The 18,102-nt window shown below is 38.8% G+C and overlaps 1 protein-coding gene and 1 long non-coding RNA gene across 3 annotated transcripts in view; both read left to right on the forward strand.

Moving 5' to 3' along the window:
- CHCHD3 (coiled-coil-helix-coiled-coil-helix domain containing 3) overlaps window positions 1-18,102 on the forward strand; it is a 148,353-nt gene that overhangs the window by 66,599 nt on the left and 63,652 nt on the right. The window lies entirely within an intron of this gene.
- Window positions 383-5,686, forward strand: LOC140002961 (uncharacterized). The gene is made up of 3 exons (XR_011810768.1): window positions 383-705; window positions 4,346-4,489; window positions 5,562-5,686. It is a non-coding gene; the product is annotated as an uncharacterized lncRNA (long non-coding RNA).

Consider the following 18,102-nt stretch of genomic DNA (forward strand, 5'->3'; position numbering starts at 1 on the left):
AAGAACCACAAAGCGAAGTATCCCTCAAAAATGCTTAGCTCTGACTTCGAGTGTTCAAATGTAGTGTTCAGGGCTGATACATGGTGGGTAACATAGTACAGAAGCCCAAAAAGATGCATGTTTTTTTAGTCCATGGAATAAATAAAAGAACATGGATCAGCTTTAATACTGTCACACAAGCATGTTGTAGAAGGTGATAATATATATATATATATATATATATACACATATATATATATATATATATATATATATATTTAATAAACTGATTTGGTTCTTTTTTCCATATTCTCTTTCTTTTCTATATTCTCTCCCTTTTCCATATTCTCTTTTCTTTATCCTGTATCCGTGGCTTTTCCCTATTCTGTTTGTCCTGGGGACACCAGGTTCTTCAGTAAGGAGCAGAAGCAATTGCCCCTGGCTGCTTCACTCACAGCCCTGCTGGGACCCATCACTGCCTTGAGTAGTCTTGGGCTTTGTGATGCACTCAATGATGACATGATGCCTACCTGCTGGTGACAGAAGTGACCTCACTTATGATGTCAGCAGTGGCTTTCTCTGCTCCCTTTCCTCCTCCCAAGGTGCTGCAGCACTGGGTGGGGACGGTTCAGGAACAGCAGCGGGAGGCAGCAAATGCTGCAGGAGAACTGCAGTTGTGTGATGCTGAGGCAGTTTTTATTGGAAACTCCACCTAACAAAGCAAAGGTAGAGCCTATTTAAAAAGCATTGAAACCATGGTGTGCATCTCTACAGTGAAACAATTTTATTGATAACTCTAATTTTGAAAACTAAAGCTCTGTAGCTCAAAGATGTTCGTGCTCTTGAAACCTTCAGCGGGTTGTTTTTGTGACTCCTTCCACAGTGAGAAATGGGCTTCTTTTCTCACAACACCTACTCGCTCAGTAGGAATCTTGTTTTGGAACCTACGAAAGCAGCTTAACGTGATGTGCCTTGGTGTATGGGTGTCTCTATCTGAGCTTCTCACTTCGCCGTCATTGATGCGATGCCTGAGTACGCTGCGAGAAAACAGATTCCTCTTTGCTGAGAGGATTATGCTGGGTGAAACTGGTTTCTAAAAACAGGAGGCAGTTCTTACGCTGCGTACCCAAGTGCTAGGTTGTTACTACAGACAATTTGTTGTATTATTCTCAGGCTTGGATCTAAAATGCTTTTTAAAATAACATTTTAGGAGCACATACTTTATCAAATTGTGGCCTTCAGAAAGTTCAATGCACCTTTATAACTGGTAAAATAGTAAAATGCCACTGATATATGTGTGGTTTTACCCTGCTGGGCAGCTGAGCTTCACCACAACCACTCTTACTCCCTTCCTCAGAGAAAATACGATAAAAAGGGATGAAGAGTTGAGAATAAGGGTAGGGAGATAACTCCACAATTATTGTGATGGACAAAACAAACTCGGTATAGGGAGAGCAGCTCCCCCCAGCCCTCTGCTCCTGTGTGGGCTCCTCTCCACGGGCTGCAGCTCCAGCCCAGGGCCTGCTCCTGCGGGGGCTCTCCACGGGCTGCAGCCTCCTCCAGGCCACATCCACCTGCTCCACCGGGGGCTCCTCCACCCATGGGGGGGCTGCAGTGTGGAGATCTGCTCCATGTGGGACCCATGGGTGCAGGGGGACAGCCTGCTCCACCAGGGGCCTCTCCACAGGCCGCAGGGGAACTGCTGCTGCCTCCCTGGAGCACCTCCTGCCCTCCTCACCTTGGGGCCACAGGGCTGGGTCTCACTCCTCACTCACCCAGCTGCTGTAACACAACAGTTTTTCTTTTCTCCTTTCTTAAATCTGCTCTCACAGAGGTGCAAACAGCATCGCTTATTGACTCGGCTCTGGACAGCAGCGGGTCCCTTTGGAGCTGGCTCTGATCTGCCATGGGGCAGCTGCTGGGCTCTGCTCACAGAGGCCGCCCCTTCATCTCCCCTGCTACCAAAACCTTGCCACGTAAACCCGATACAATATAGAAGGATGAAAAAAATGGTGTTTTTATCAGTGTCCTCTATCGTTTAACGTGTTCAATAATGGTTTTGAACATGGCCATTTCGTTTATTGAATGGTTTGTCTTTTTCTCTCTGAGAAGCAGACACCTGCACGCTGAGCTCTGCTAAAATAGTAATGGAAGGTAAAGGAATTGGGATGACAAAAAGCACAAATTAATAACCAAATTCCTAGTGCTAATGGCAATTATGAGGGAACAAAAGTTATCCCGCAGCACCTTACAATCCCTAGAAGTAGTCAGTGAAACAAATTTTAATTTGCTTAGAACATGACTTTATTCATAATTTAGACCTCTCAGACTTAACAGGTAGGTGTGGCAGATGTGAGTTCTTGGATAATGCCAAAAATATTAAATGTGAAATACAGATTTGTACAGATTTTGTACCCCTGCAAACACATCTACATGTATGCTAACATGCGTATAAATGTATGTGCAGGGGTGTACCTACATGTATGCATGTTTTTTGCCACTTGGCATCTCTATAAAATAGAAAAGTCTTGAAATACTGAAAATAGATTAGATTAAAGCTTTATTATTCTATCCTTCTAGAAGCGATATGTAAATATCGGTCTAGGTTCAGGGGAAAAAGGGGACAGTCTAGTTTTCTAGAAGAGAAAGTGAGAAATACACTGGACATCTGTATGAATGCATGTAGTTTGAGCTGTCATTTTAGTGAGTAAAGGCTGTATTTTCTACCTTTTCTGTATCATCATCTCTTTTTATTTTTTTCCTGCCTTTCCTGTGCAGCTCCTGTCAGTTCGGAATCCCCCATGTGGCAATTCCCTGCAGTGCAGCAACCTTACTGCTTTAATTTTCAGAATTCAGCACTAATATCTTTTGTCAGGAATGGCAATGAGAAGGGATCGAGGAGATAGAAACGGACAGGTTTTACTTAGAGAAAAAAAATAAAACAGAAAACAAATAGAGAATGTTTTGTCCTTTTCCTATTTGTTTTTTTATTTCTTTTTCTGCTTGTAGGGAAGGAGGGGAATTATTTTAAAGCTGGATGGTGTGATAATACACATAATAAAACAAATAATACAAATAATGCCCAAATCTGTATATTTAGTTATAATAAAGATTTACAAACAGAGGTATTTTAGCCATTTATTGTTATTTAAAACACACATTTTTCATTTGGAAGTTCAAGTTGGGTGCGATAAAAAAATAATAATAGCTTGTGCTTCAAAAGAAAAGCTAATTTTTAACAGTAAATGTAATTTTTTCTGGCACTAAAGCACGTGCAAGACATTAACTCAGTAATCGTAGTCCTATACTAATAGCTCTATGGAATCACTTTTCCCCAGCAAAGGTATTTTATTTTCTGCTGCCTCTTTTAATGTGCCTGTGAAGAACTCTACATCCATGTGTGTTTGCTTTCAGAGTCTGGAGCTCTTGTTTCTCACGCTGCTTCTCTTGTAGTGCTTTGCAGAGATGAGCAGAAGTGCTTGTAACTGGCTTTTTTCAGGCTTGTTGACTCAGTGGTTGGGGACAATGTTATGTACACAGAACTTTTACCATATTTTTTATTTTTTTTCAGTGTTATATGCAATGCCAATTCATTTTAAAAAGTTTTTTTTTTTTCAGCAGTTTTCAGTTCTTGTGTGTTAGCTCGACTAAATTAATATTAAGGGCTGTATTTGATATTAAAGATTTCTTTGAGAAACAGACTGTAACCTTAAACTGGTGAGTGCAGATGATAGCTCAGATAGCAAGTAATTTTCAGAGACTAAGCTTCAGCAAACGGAGCCTTCCTTCCATCATCACGTCTCTTGTATTTAATTTCCGTTTACATGACCTTCCATTATCATTTGGGTATAATCCATATAACAGTTGTCCACGGGGTAGATAATCATCAAACACCAACTTCAGTATTTTGGAATAAAAAGAGATAAATGACTATTTTCTGTACGTATTGGACTTGTTACAGCCTGTGTTGCTTTACACTGGGTTTCTGCAACGCTTTTCTGTACGGAAATGGCAAATGTAGTTGAGAGCTCGGCAGATTTCATCAATACTTCTTTTCATTTGGAGAAGAATCAAATAACCACAAGGAATCTCCATGTTATCTTGAAGTCGAAACTTCTGTGGGCTGAGCTTAGACATTTTCATCGATGTTGAGCTTTGAATATTGGGGTCGGGAGGAAGAGAGAAGGGAAGTTTGGGTTTTAGCAGTAAGTTGTGAAACTGGGAGAGCTCAGAGGGTTTCTGAAGTGGCAAACTTCTGCTGTGGGGAAAGCTGCTACGGCCTGCTGAGATTTAGGTATCATTGTCACGTTCAGTAAAAACTCTTAATTAAATTTTATTGCTAAAGCTGCTTCGTTCCTGCACGCAGGTGGTGCCCCAAACTTCTCCCACTACCTCCAAGCCACCAGGGAGTTCAGCTAACAGAAGCCTGCAGGATGATAGAGATGTTTCTCCTTTTTAGAGCTGTGTGAGAGCTGTGTGTCTTCAGAGGACAGAGTTATACCCATAAATGGTAATTAAAAACCCCACACAACACATACCCGTGAGCCATGTAAGTTTCGTTTCATAGGGAAACCACTGAATTGTGGTGTCCTGGTCCTAGGTCCTTCCTGCAACATGCAACATTCACATGAGAATTTTCTGGAGTTACAGATGCAGAAAAAAACTGTTTTGGCATCATTTCACAGTTAGGATTCAAATAATGCATTTTTATCCTCCAAGCAGTTGGTTAGGCTCATGATACGTAAAAGTGAATTTTGGTAATGCCGTAAAGGAAGAAGATATATTAGAAAACTACCAAGCTGATAACCTTGGAGCAAATGCTAATATTCTGAGGTCAGATGTAATTTGTTGACTTTTTTTTTATTTGTTGTTGACTTATTTTTATTAAACTGTTCTTTTTTATTTAATTAAACTGATTTTTTAACTTCTGCTTGCAAGTACGAACTCAGGTGTGGGGTTTTCTGCCACCAGAACTTGGAAATAGCAATGAGTTCCAAACAAAAGAGAAGTTTCCACAAGTATTCATGGTCAAAACTGGATAGTCTTATAAAAGCAAAGAAATCCGGAGCTGCTGTTGAAGCTTTCATTTTTACCAGACCTGAGTACAGGTCATTTTTCATATGCTTGGGTTGCTCGTGTGATTCTGGGTTGTCCCGTAATACCTGTAGGGCTCGAGCCGAATGCTTTCATTGCGTTGGGGAGTGGGTGGAGAAACAACCGGTGATTTAAGTGCTCCTGACTGCTCAGAGTGAACAATTTTTCAAGAGGGCTACTTTTCCAGGGGTGGCTACTGAAGCAGATAGCCTCAGAGTGCCCATTACTTTGTTTCTCAGTAAATGAGCCATGAACTTGAGATTCGGAGGGTTTAGCACAACTTTAATGCCAACGTCACTGCAGCAAATTGACAAACGGAGAATTCTGCCAAGATTTTTGCCATATAATTTAAACAGGTCTTTGTTTACACATGCATATATTAGGAGTGAAATTATTATCTGTGGTTTGACTGTAGCATGTGAGAGTTTTAAATTTCTTTTAAAATCCTTTTCTGGAAGAGCAGCATCTGATAAATTGCTTTTCTGCAGGGACTGGTGCTTTGGCAGCTGCCAGTCACCGTAGCCAAGGCTGACCAAAGGGTCTGCAGTTAACGAAGCGGCATATACAGCGCAGTCCTGACAACTTCCAATCTGCCAGAAACGGATAAAAATGTCACTGGTAGGACTGCCAACTTTTTAGCAGCTAGTAGTTATTCAAAAAGAAAAGCAGGAATATTTCTGTGCGATCGCAGAGCAGCTGAGGCTGGATGGGGCCCCTGGAGGCGATGTGGTCCAGCCACCCTGCCAAAGGCTGGCTTGGCCAGAGCAGGTTGCTTTCTTTCCTCAAAATCCATCATTAGCAGCAGTATTTTTAAGAAGATTAAAACAGATGAAAACATAGTTCTGAAAAAAATACCATATTTTGAATTACGATGTTTTCATTGACTTGTGATGGAGATCGTAACATAATCATCACTGAGATATTACTTGAAGCACACGCAACTGAGTAAAAACACAAACTCTGTAAGGTACCCTGAGGTCATATTATCAATATAATTTCATTTTAATGTGTGTCATGTGATCTTGCTTTTGTATAAGAGTGAGCATTTGCTTTGCATTCGTAGCATCCTTTTGTAGCAGCCCGTGAAATGTTCCATTAAAATATCTAGAAATCGAGATTGAAATACAGAGAAATGAATTTAAGTTCAAGCTGCAGCAGTAATGGAGGGGTGGAAAGATGAAACTCTTGTTCTTCCCGTTTTTAATTTTGCAACATAAAAATTCATGCTTCTGTTTCTAGTTTGATTTACTTGTTTAATCACATGCAATTGAGTCAGCACGGAATGACATATTAGGTACGACCAATATTTTAATGTGCTTTCTTCTTTTTCATTGTGGTTTTCATGTATGTAGTAATTAAAGGTAATTTTGGGAAGCTGGAGCTGAACTTGAATTTGAGAAAAGGATCTGAGATGGGAAAAGAGGGCTGGAGAAAATAGTAATTTTTATTTATTTTTCACCCTCTGACTCTCCTAAACACATTTAATCCATGGAGCGCTCAGCCTTGCTTTCATCTATTATAAATGATTTTCATTTCAGCATGTCATTTTGCTTTTTCTGTTACAATGAAGATCAAAGTGACACAGGTTCACCACAAGTGTTCAGCAGCTCTTTTCAATCCTGGACCTTAAAGTAATAGGATTAAGTTAATTTGTTCCTGTCTTAGATCTCTCTCAAGGCATGTGGCACTTGGATGGTTGGTTATGATTGCATGCTGAGCTTGTTGTATTTTTTTTTTCCTATTTATAAATAAAAATATACTCCATAGTTCCTAAAAATGTTTAAAAGGGGGAAAAAGATACGCTAACAAGAATCACTCAAAACTATTACATCAAAAGTGTTTGAAACTTGATTCTTTGCCACAATTTTCTTTCTTCGTGAATCATTTAAGGAAGATTAGGGCCATCACTGGTGATTTCAGGAAGGATGATACCTGCACAACTTTGTCATGCCTAAAGCAGCCTTTAGGGTCATCTGTTCCCAAATACAGGCAATGGCAGCACGTAGATTATTTTTCCTGTAGGTTTATATATAAAATAATTTTTTTTTTTTGAAAAAGTAGTAGGGCAGAGTGGAATCAGGTTTTAGGATGCTGAGTTTTATTGATTTGCTGCCACGTTATGTTATTGCGAAGGGTGTTTGCCTTAATCTCTGAGCTCTGGTAGTGGGAATAGTTTAAAAATAAACGGGGAGACAGCTTCACTGTGTTTCTGATATGATACTATTAATAAGCAGATCCTCATTTTTAAAATTTAATGTTTAGAGCAGTGGTAAGGGTGTAGACATATTTCTCTTTTAACTCTAATTTTTCTTGCCATTATGGTTTTATGAATGTATAAACCTTAGTGATAAGATAATAGAAATTATTAACCTATTGCATTTAACTTAGTCTCTCAGATGTTTTTATTCCTTTTTATCCCAAGTTTTTTTTAATATTAAGGCAGTCTTTGAATTGCTTACAAATGTAATTATGAATCTGTGAACATTTCATATATTTTTTCCTAGCCTTGAAAATATTAGGAATAATTTTACTTCAACCGCCATGAAGAAAATAGCAGTAAGATTGTATCTTTCACTCCTTCCTGCTGTGGGTGCATCTTAATTTAAGAAAATCCATCAAGAACTTAGAAAAAAAATAAAAAATAAATTAAAAATACTCCAAGTAACGAAGCTCCAGGAAGCATGCCAGTGCAATTCAGAAATGTGCTCTGGTAAACTGGCTTCCCAAACCAAAGTGCAGGTTTTTGTTATTGATGCCCTTTGTGGTGCTTCATCTCATCTGCTGCTGTCAGCCACCTGCAGACCCTCAGCTAAAACTTTGCTACCAGCACTGTCACCATTTGATTTACTCTTTGTGGGTGCTTTTCTTTGATGGCACGTCATTAAAATCTCGTTTGTAGGGCCGTGGCCTGTGCCCGCTGCTGCTTGTCTCTTGTGTGCTCTCTGGGAGGGGGTCAGCTGCAGGTGGAGGAGGTCTGCAGGCCTTCCTTTTTACTTTGTCAGGTTCACAAGCAGTGTTACTATTTACAGTTAGTTTAATTTCAGAAAATGGCTTTCTGCTTTTTCTGCTGGTATTGCCTTCTGGTATACCTAAAGGGGGCTGCAGGAAAGCTTGGGAAGGGGCTCCTTGTCAGGGGGCGTGGTGATAGGACATGGAGTAATGGCTTTAAACTAAAAACGGGTTGATTTAGGTTAGATTTAAAGAATAAATTCTGCACTCAGAGGGTGGTGAGGCCCTGGCCCAGGCTGCCCCATCCCTGGGGGTGCCCAAGGCCAGGCTGGATGGGGCTGGGGGCAGCCTGGGCTGAGGGAGGTGTCCCTGCCATTGCAGGGGTTGGGATGAGATGGGCTTTGAGGTCCCTACCAACCCACACCCTTATGTGTTAAAAAACGAGTTTTTAGCCAAAGTAAGTCAGATATGAAGAGGTTTATCACATCAGAGTGCCTTCCTGCATGACACTTCTAGCCCTGGCCTACTGGTCTGGAGTGCTTCATGTTTGTGCCTGTGGGAATGGAGAGGAAATACTCGTGTTTGTTGCAGGAATTTCCACCCAGTGTTGGTCAGCAGTAGCTGGACACTGGTCTTGGTTCTTCCAACCTGCTTTTAGAAGACTCTTCCCACCTCCTCGCCCACCTTCCCAGCCACACCAGGAAACTTAGCGCCTTGGGGGAGAGCGTTATACTGACCCTCCGTGTTTTCCTGCAGGCACCCTCTGTTTTTCCTGTTTTGCCCACAATAAATACTTCAGTTTTTCTGTCTTCCATGTGTCTTCATCACTTATCCCAGTCTTGGTTTGCTAATAGCATCTGAGAGCATGTGGCTCAGGTTTCCCGGAGCAGGTGAGCTGCGACTGCGATTTTACCTGCGTCTTCCCTGGTCCTCAGCCTCAGATGTGAACTGCTTTTTGCTTGTTAAGCCCGTAAATGTCTACGAGCAGACAGAGGAATAAAATATTTGTCAGAATTATTCCTCCCATAAATTTTAGACAGAAAATCTTAAGTTATGTGGAGGGAATATGATGATAAAAGCCATTGCTCTTACTGAGCTCTAAAGAGCCTGGCTGTACCTGTGCTTGTGCTCGCTGCTCTGTTAGTTTGTACCATTTCCATCTACATTATCCTTTTGAACCTCTAACTACTAGGGCAGATCTTTGTCTGTGTGGCTTCTTATTTTGTTTTCTTTTGTTGTGCAAAAAAGACATTTAAAAAGGGTACCGTTGGCACTTCTTTAGCAGTTTGGGAATGCTGGTGTTAAGGCTTTGAAATTTTTTTTGGGAGCTGAACAAAGAATATTAGTCAAATATTCAGTGTCTTTGATTCCATGCTATATTAAAAACAAACAAAAAATCCCTGAAGAAGTATCTGGGCCTAGTCTTGGTCCCACTAAATTTGCTGATAGATGTGTAGATAAATGTTTTCGCAAAAATGCTGATCCTTTTGAAAATTTCATCCCCTGTTATTTATACATACACCATTCCTGCTCTTTCTGTGTTTTGATTCAGATTCAATTCTGGTATCACTTGGAACCCTTATGCATGGATAAAAGTGGAAACAGTCTCAGGCTTCAAAAAGGAGCTGTTTTTTGTTTGTTTGTTTGTTTGTTTGTTTTAAGAAAGTGCCAATTAGCATTTTCATGTAGTATTTTGTAGAAGCCTTGTATTTTCCTCTTAATCCTTTCATGTTTGCAAACACAGGTAGGACAAACATGTAAGATCTTCACTGTCTGTTGTAATTTTTGAGATCAAGGTATGGAATAAGAAAGGTTTTTCACGGAGTATACATAAGTGTATGCTTACATATTTCAATGGATCTATCTATCTATCTATCTATATCTATACACGTGAACTAATGTTCTTTGGGTGGGTAAAAAAAAGCACTATACACCCAAAGCAAGTATATTTGCTTTCCAGATGTAGCATTTGAGGTAATTAAGAAGTCCAGATCCCTCCCTGCATTTCTTATGTCTCTTAGCTATGGCTACAATATTAGCTCTTTTTTAATTTTGGCACTCGGAATGTTAAATACTTCCAAAGTTCCCTGAAAATATACTTGTTTGCTAGTAGAATATTTATTTTGGGGTAAAAACACATTCTCTAGAATATTTCTCTAGTTGTTGGAATAAGAAAGCCTTTGGCATCTGTGCAGTTTTTGAGGAATTTTGAATGAGCAGCCACTTGCAAGGACTTTTTCTTGGTCCTGTATTGAGGACCAAGCCCGTGGGTGAGGAAATGGCACTCAGTGGCAAGCCAGGCTAATTCCCTGTGGAGGAGGAGGTAATGTGGGATCATAAGGGCATTGGATCTGCTGCAGCTGGCGTGGGCCAGCTGCTGAAGTAGGAAATAAAAATTAAAAATATCCCAAATTTATCTGTTTGATTTAATTTGAATATGTGGATTCCAATCTGATAATTGCTCTATTTATTTTATTTATATTTTTGTTTTATTTTTTATTTTTTTTTTAGTCTTAGTTGATGAAGCAGCTCAGCTTGCACGGGCCATGGACTGTGTGTGTTTAGGTGTTTTTGTTACAGAACTGAAAAAAATGTCAGGTTTGTCTTAATATTAGGTTATTTTTTTATTACAGTAGTAAAACCTTACAGCTTAAACTCCTGAGAAAACTGCTTAGGCCTTTTTTTTTTACTGACTCCGCTTAAGTAAGAGGAGATATGAGGCCATTTCCCCACCATTAAAAAAAAAAAATACTGCTTGCTGTGTGTTACAGATGAAGATTTCATAAAAGCAAATAAGACTCTCTTTAATTTTAGTTTATAGGAGCAGAATTTATGTATCCGTGCTGGTACTCTGCGTAATGGAGATTCACGCTCATCTGTTCCACCTCTCCTCTGGAGTGTGTCTGAGCTGGGCCGGGGCTGTATGTCACCGCCGGTAATAACGTTTGTGCTTCTTCCACGGTTACCTTGTCAGGGTTTCAGTGCCCAAATACATTTTAACTTCGGCATGTAAATCTATTGCTTCCTTCACCTATAAATTGGGCTGCGAACATAGAACGTGGCAGACGGCTAATAATGCTCAGTAGCATAAAAGAAAGAAGTGAAAAATTGTCATTGCCTGAGACTGCCTACTGCGTTTGGAAAGGTAGGTTGCAGTTAACAAAGCTGATGGGCGGTTAGGGTAATGGGGGAACCCGCTTTTTACAGGAGCCCTTCAGACATTTTTCTTATGGGAGGTGTTATGTCCCATTTAAAAACAGTCTTGCATTGCTGTAACACCTTCTGGAGGCAGAAATTCGGTAATAGGTTAAATATAACCATACCATTTGCTGAAGTGGTCAGCGTGAACTTTGCTGGGTTGTCTCAAAAACCAATTTGACCTCATCTCCTTAAGACTTTAAAATGTCATAGGGTCATACTATGTGGTGATGCATGTACCAAAGGGTGCCTGTGAATGTTTTTCTCTCATATGAATAATTTTTACCTATTTTTTGAATGTTCCAAGATTCTCACACAATGAGATCTGTTGTGAGAAAGATGTGATTTCTGTTAGAAATTCAGTTTTTTTAGCCTCTCTTTTCACATGTATCAGTGTTAAATAAAGGTAGAACACCAGGTACGGCTTGAATAGCTGTGCTGCTATCCGATATCTTGCAGACACTTGCAGTTACAATGATGATTTCTTCTTTTTCTGATGCAATATTTTTCTTTTTTTAATAATTGCTTTTTGAAAATAGGTATTTCTTAACCTACATTGTGTGTTCTTCTACATCCAAAATTTAAAACGGAGAATCTCTTTAGTGTGGCTGTAGATGCTTGCACTCATGAATGGGGAAGAATTCCAAAAATATTCCAAGAAGAATGTACAGAAAGTCAATTATATTTATCTCTTATGTTGTTTATCTCTGAAACCTGATCTGCCATGCAATTCATAAGACAATGTGAGGACAGAAAAAAGTGGATAAAATAAGTTTTCTTTTTGTTTCACTGCAGGGTCGGGCCGTACCCTATTTAGTAACCTGAAACTGGGTGTCATGTACTCTGTGTTACGAGGGATGAATTAACATTTTATTAATCTTTGCCTGTTTATGATCAGTCATGTTTTGTTCCGCAGAATCTTTTTTTCCTCCTCTTCTAAGGACAGAGAAAAGTCGCTACTTTTCTACCATTGCTGAATTAATCTAATTTAAACAATTCCTTGCTATTCTCAATTTCATGCAAATACTGGAGACATTACTTCTGCAAGTAGTTGGTATGTCTCTCCACGTTTAGAAAATTAAGCACTAATTCTCTCTGTGGCCTAGAACAGTCTGTATTGCATGACAAATAAGGTTTAAGTGCGTGGTAAAAAAAAACACTTCACAAATTCAGAGAAGAGCTTTGCTTTCTAGCACTCTAAATGTTGGGCAGTACACAAAAGATTGTGTAAAATTGACATGTTTTAGCAACTCCCAAAATGCGGGAGGTTTTTTGTCCATTATTATAAAAGTACTTGACAGCTTATATTTTCCTGAAGCAGTCTATTGACTGGGATGAAATCACTTTTCTGTAAAGCACTTTTAAGTGCTTGCTTTCACTCGCAGACTTGCTCACCCACAACATAAAACGGTCATGTTAAAATAATAGTATTCCTTTATCAAAATGTATGGATTGTAGATTCTCTGAGCGCTGTACAGACAGCCCTGGAGTTCTTGCGAGCATCACCGATACCCAGGAGGAAAGAAACTCTTCCTGAGGTTGCACAGGCACTCAAGCTCAGGGTGTAACTCTTGCATCTGCACCCCAGGACCATGCTTGCTCCGTTTTAGGGTCACGTTGCTTGACGTGCAGGGCGCTGTGTTGGACGTCATTTATTCAGGGTGCCCTTGAGCTAGAAGCTGTTTGCATTGGAGTTCTAATTCTCTTCTGCTTAAAACTATAAGCAAACAAAAAGTGGTAAATGTCAGGATGGTTCTGATCACTAAAAACATTTACGGCATTGGAAATTATAATAAGAGGGAGCAAAAGTTTAGCTTAATTGTTATTATGCCTTCTAGCACGAATGTTCTCAAGAATGGAAGAATTCCTGAAATACCTCAAGGAATGGCTTATTGGATGTTAATTATTGTCTGCAGTATATATTTTTTTTACCCTCTTATCTTTTGAATATATATTACATTAAGTCTTGCAGGTGTTCTTCCTTCCACTAATTGTCCATACTGCATTTGTGCAGTGCTGAACGCAGCAGAATCCTAATCGATGTCTAAGGTTGAGCTGCTCTATTTGGGATACAGCAATAAACGATAAGAAAAACCAACATCGTAATTAATAGTTTCTCTAGTGGTGGGTCATAATGAGACATTCTCATCCATTCCTACGCAGCCCTTACGGTGATAATATTTGATTTTCAAGTGATTGACTCATTACTATTTCTATTGAAATTACAGGTCTAATTTATGCTCACCATAGATAGTTGTTTAGGCAGAAGGGTCGAAGAAGAGTGGAAACTATGGCTGTGACAATTTTGCTTTTTTCATTTTGAGTTTGGGGAGGTGAAAAGAAGAAAGGGAGAGAACAGAGATGAGGAGGAAGCTAGAGGAACCATCAGTATTGGTGAACTCCGAGCACGGACTCACTGTCCTTGTCTTCATTGTGCTTCTCAGCACTTTTGCTCTTCTCCAGTCTGGAAAATTGTGCTTTTTGCTGTGTGCATTTCTCTGTCTTAAGAACAATAAGGCTAATGGTAGAAATCCGCTGAGCTGAGAAACTCTGCAGTCCTTCTCTCTGCAAAAGCCACGTGAACCAGTTTGGCATTCTGGTTTCAGCGGTATTTAAATTTACTTGTGAGCTATTTGTTTCCTGCTGATGAGATATTTCGTGTTGCTTTATACCTTGAGTTTCATTTCAGGTTGGCTCCTTGTAGCATCTTAGCCCTTACTAACGCACAGATGAGAGGCAGCTCTGCAAGAAGACTTCCTGGAGCTTTATGGATGGATTTGCTTAATCCCTAGATAGGTTGTTATCCTGAAAGAAGAAAAAAAAGTTAGTAATGTGTATTTCAGGCTTTTTTATCCATTTGGTTTTGTAAATATGGGCTGACAGCAGCTGTGACTGAAGTGGCCGAACTTTTGGACGCAAATAATGTTTTTTTGTCATATGCAACAGGGACAGGTGTAGTTGTCTGGAGGAACTTTGTAGCATCCAGGGAGTATGAAAAGGACAGGGACTTTCCTCCTAATCTCTTACAGTTCATGCTTGACAGACTTCAATATTTTTAATTGTTCTCAAAATGATGAGGTTTAGAGCCCTCGGAGGAATCCAGTCTCAGCTACCTCATAGGTATAAGTGTGGATGTTCTCAGAGTTAATACAAACATCTCAACTTTTTCTGGATTTCGCTAAGCGATTGGCTTCACCGATAACTTGTGGCAATGAGTTCTGCAGGTTAATTATGCATTTAATTGGTTCCAAATTTGTTGCTTTTCAATTTCACTGTTCACTGAGTATCTCCTCAGTCTGGTATGCTGAGAAGGAGTAAATGAGAGAGCCTGACTTACCTTCTCTGAACAACTCATTATTTTGTATACCTCTATCGTGTACCTTTCTATGTACAAGAGGCGCTTCTGGTGGTTTTGGTATTTAGACGTCTCCAGTTTCTTACTCCTCTGAATCTTCTGGGTGTAGTGACCAGGGCTCTGGATGTCCTTTTAGTCTACGTCAAATAATGCGATCGCAGTGTGGTGCTGTCTTCTTTCCTCCTCCGTTCATAAACCTCTTTCTGCCCTAGCTCTGCTATTGTTACGCACCGGACAAGTTTTTATTGGCTTGCCTGCAGGAATATAAAGCCTTTCTCTTGGGGTTTGCAATCAGATTAAAAATGCTTCACGTGGCTGGTACAGGCTTTTGCTTCCAAGCTGTATCGTTTTCTGTTCGTCCTCATTGGATCTCCCCTTTCTTCAGGCTGCCTGTTCCTTGTAACTTAAATAGCTTTGGTTTTGTTCTACACCGTCTTCTCTGATCTCTAATAACACAAAACGGTCTCCAGCTCTGGTTGTCTCCATGTAGCATTTTTTCTAGATGACTGAAGTCATCTGAATTGTAAACTGCCTGAACCGTGGGACACTGACCACATCATCTTGGGTTTGGTCTTTCTGGTCATTTTTATACTCTAATTTTCACTGAGCCCTTAGAATTTCATTGGATTTTATGGTTATTTGGTTTTCTTTTTTTTTTTTTTTCCTGTAAGATATTGCTGAATTATTTTTGAATAACCCATTAGTCAACGGTTTTATGCTTTCTTACTGCCAAAAAAAAAAATACAGTAAAATGTAGCACCATGTTTTTGTAACAGCCAGTCTCTGCCATGGTATGTTTCTCTCTCTCTAAATGTTCTGTCAACAAATTGACATGACAAGGAAGTCAAAATAAGATAAGGAATACAAATGTTACCATCAGACCATCTTTTAACTATATTTACTGCCTCCAATTAGTTATTGGTGTGCATAAGTTTTTTTAGTTGCTCTGTCCCATATTACTGGCAGACTTAGAACTGGGCAGGGATTTAAAATAAATAAATAAAACAAACAAACCTAAATTCTTTTAATTTGTTTTTCCAGCATGCTCTTTACACAAATCAAGTGTTTGTCTTCCTTACTGTCTTGTGTTAATTGTGCTTTTTCTACAGTTTAAAAAATGCATGCTATAGTTTTTCTGTGCTTAGAATATTTGTTATTTCTGATAGAATAATACCACCAGCAGAGTTTGAAGTCTAATTACGTTAAACATTGCACAGGTACGTAGTGAGTTCCAGGATCTGCCCTGGAGACTTCATAATCGAATGAGATGTGAAATAGAAGTGCAGTGAATGGAAGTTGGACGCAGAAATTCGATGGCACATGTTATAGGATTTTACAAAAGGAAGATGCTCACCAATAATCGATGTATAAATCAATCCCTGCTGGTTTCAGAGGTATTCTACTCAGGGCAGTGATTCTCTTGTGGTCTTGTTTCAGAATAATTTGCTAAAACTTGAAAGAAAATTCTTAAAGACCGGGATTGTCATTTGCTAATTAAAGGAAAAATAAACATTCATTCTTGCTGTGTATAAATACACTTTCTGCTTTTCCTCTCCATTTCCCAAGATTTTGCTTTTTGGCTGTGCTGAATGTTAGTTTATATTTAATGTTTTAAACAGGTAACTTTTCTTATCACATAGGATTTTCAACCTCAAATGAATACTTCAGAGAGATGATGAAAAGAGTGATGGAGCAGTATTATAATTTGCTTACATTGAGTTTTTGAAGTGTTACAAGGAATGAAACAGAAGAGCTAAAAAGCAATGATGTATTCAATGGGATAACATTTTGTATAGCCTTGATATATACAGCATACCTACTAGCTGTAAATACTTTCTTCACCATGACATTTTTTTATGTTTATTGATGGGAAAAGTTCTTTTGTGAAAGCTTTCACCAAACTGACCAAACTGATGTTCCTTTGGCAATCCTGACAATAAATACCTAATATTTCACTGTTGCAGATTAATTAATTCATGTGCACCATTTAAAAGATCAGCTGGTTGTTGAGTTGCAACTTCTATTTTAAATTATCTACAGATCGCAGCTCTTTTTTCTATCAAGCTGATTAAGAAAGTCTCTGTTTCAAGATAATGGCAGACAGTATGGCTGAATTATTTGAAAGAGAGACAATGCATTTTGATGGTTTGTTTATTACTAAAGAGAAAAGTTCAGTATAACAAGATCTAATTTCCAGAAGATACAGATAATCCATTGTCATAAGCATATTTTAAATGGTAGCTACTTGAATATCAAAAAATGAAGGTACTGCTTATATTGTATTTTTCAAATTGAGAAACACCTGAAGTAGTTACAAGCTACAAGTGCTTTTGTGTCTTAAGCAGAAATCAATAACTTGAATAGCTGCGAAGAAATAATTGTACTCTTATTTTGTATTCAAAAATGTGTTTACCTTTGTGGGCATCATCACTGTTTGCTTTTAAAGGAAACTGGTTAACAGAATAACAGACCAAGCAGCCAGTTCCAATGATGCATCCTCTGTTTGAAGGAAATTACATCAATTTAGATATAGTTTCGATTATTTGATGCAAGAAGTAGGATATTTGCAGATGGAAAATAATGCCAGGGAACGTGTGTTCCCTGATGCTTCTGGACTTCATATATAGAGGATAGAGAGTAAATTTTTTGTGGGATTTCAGATGAGATTGACTTTGAAGTGGGCTTCAATGAGATGTTGAGTTTTCGTTGCTTATATTAGTGCAGTGCCTATGAGAATTATTTCACTGTTTGCCTTCACTCTACTGAATCTTCAGTTTATAAAGCTTCAAAAAATATAATAACATAATATGAAAGTGCTGGCAAAAGATGCTGAAGCAAGAATAAAACTTCCTAGATGGACAGCTTAAAAGATGTCAAAATTACCTCTAGACTAAATAGTTAGCTATCAGGTGACTGAGATGCAGGTTTGTTATTAACTTGGTTTTGGACTATGGTCAAGTGTGAGAATGTCTTCTGAAAGGGTTGTGGTTCCTTGTGCCTTCCTTTGTCTTACGTGCTGTATTGTTTTACAGTACATCCAATTTTCAGTGCTTCTTTTTACCTGTTCTTTGTCTTTCTGCTGTTCATTTCATCGAGGAATTTCAAAGTGCTTCTGTAAATTATTGTCAGATCAATTTAGAACACAGTAAAAGTAAAAATAAAAAAAAATTAAGTGAAAAACACAAAAGTTGGGAACGACTAGAATAGTGATATGATAGCACAGCTGGAAGTAGAACGTAGTCCTAAATCAGTTTACTGACAGTTTTTCTTTCTGAATTTTACAGAATAACAGTTCTCTTGCTCCATTTTTATGTAGAGAAATCCAGTTTGGCACATATGGAACAGTCGATGACTGCTTCTTTAAGATTAGTGGAAACTGTAAATGTTTGACATATGACTGAAACATCAGAAGCTGTCAGAAAAGGTTATAGACATTATTTGAATTACTACAAATACCTGGCAGCAGTACAGATAGTCTTTGATATATTTGATCTTTTTGGACTGTATTAGTTAAATGAAAAGAATGT

This window comes from Anas platyrhynchos, chromosome 1 (genome assembly GCF_047663525.1).
Source record: "Anas platyrhynchos isolate ZD024472 breed Pekin duck chromosome 1, IASCAAS_PekinDuck_T2T, whole genome shotgun sequence".
Classification (NCBI taxonomy): domain Eukaryota; kingdom Metazoa; phylum Chordata; class Aves; order Anseriformes; family Anatidae; genus Anas; species Anas platyrhynchos.